This window comes from Echinops telfairi, unplaced genomic scaffold, assembly GCF_000313985.2.
Source record: "Echinops telfairi isolate 266 unplaced genomic scaffold, ASM31398v2 ScPeMD7_7469;HRSCAF=8507_1, whole genome shotgun sequence".
Classification (NCBI taxonomy): domain Eukaryota; kingdom Metazoa; phylum Chordata; class Mammalia; order Afrosoricida; family Tenrecidae; genus Echinops; species Echinops telfairi.
In genome coordinates, this window is record NW_022111373.1 from 34,050,516 (window position 1) to 34,051,629 (window position 1,114).

General features: G+C 40.5%; 1 protein-coding gene across 1 annotated transcript in view; it reads left to right on the top strand.

Moving 5' to 3' along the window:
- The window catches only part of TMEM232 (transmembrane protein 232), a 223,444-nt gene that overhangs the window by 18,972 nt on the left and 203,358 nt on the right, over positions 1 to 1,114 (top strand). The window lies entirely within an intron of this gene.

A 1,114-nucleotide genomic window follows, 5' to 3' on the forward strand; every position in this document is an offset into this window, starting at 1 on the left:
ACTGTGGGATAAACAACAAAGAAACTAATTCATGCCACATATGTACAGCTTCTAGTAGTGGGGCACCAATATCCACCCTTATTAAATTCTATGTCAATCTTCATTTCATTTAAAGTTTCAACAGAGTTGACATTTTATATGGATATTGTTAAGCTTACCACTTAACATTGTAAGGTGTATTTTTTATTAAGGGAAAGAGTTATGTAAAGTGTAGGTTATCTTGAGAATTAGTGCAGTATTTTTATGCTTCTGGGATTCACATTTGATAAGATTTAATATACTGCTAAAATCAGCAGATTTTTTAAGTGACTGAAGATTGAGCAATTCAAATAATCTAGTTGTTTCTAGAACGGACCCTGCTGTCACAGCGTGTTAAGCAGTGGGATGCTGAGTGCACGGTTGGAGATGGAAGCCCCTCTCGCAGCTCTGCCACATAGAGATGTACAGTCTTTGGAGACGATGGCGCAGTTGGACTTTGTTCTATAGATTTGCTATGAGTCAGAATTGGCTAAATGGAAATGGGTTTCATTTTGAGGGGGGTGTTGTTAGGTAATTCTTAACCACTGTGGTTCAGTGTTAAGAGCTCAGCTGCTAATTGAATGGCTAGTGGTTTCAACTCACTAGCGACTCCATGGGAGAAAGATGAGGCAGCTGGTTTTGGTCAAAATTTTCAGCCTTGTTCTTATTTGCCACCATCAAGTTGTGTGCCATCTCATAGCAAACTTTACACAACAGGATTGATCATTGTGAGCTCTAAAGTTTTCATTGGCTCCACCCTTACACACAGGATTAGACATTGTGAACAATAAAGTTGTTTTTGGAAATAGACTGCCAGGTTTTTCTTCTTACCCTTCACCTTTAGTGTGTAACTCATCCAAAACCCTTTTAGCATTACAGCAACACATATGCCTCCATGGCCAGATGGGTGGTGGCTGCACTTAAAGTGCATTGGCTGGGAATCAAACCCTGTTCTCCTTCATAGAAAGCAGTGACCCATCATGAGCCAACGCCAACTCACAGCCATCCCATAGGACAGAGGAGAACTGCCCTTGTGGGATTCTGAGATTGTAAATCTTTTGGTGGTTTCAAACTGCTTACCTTAAGGTTAGCATCC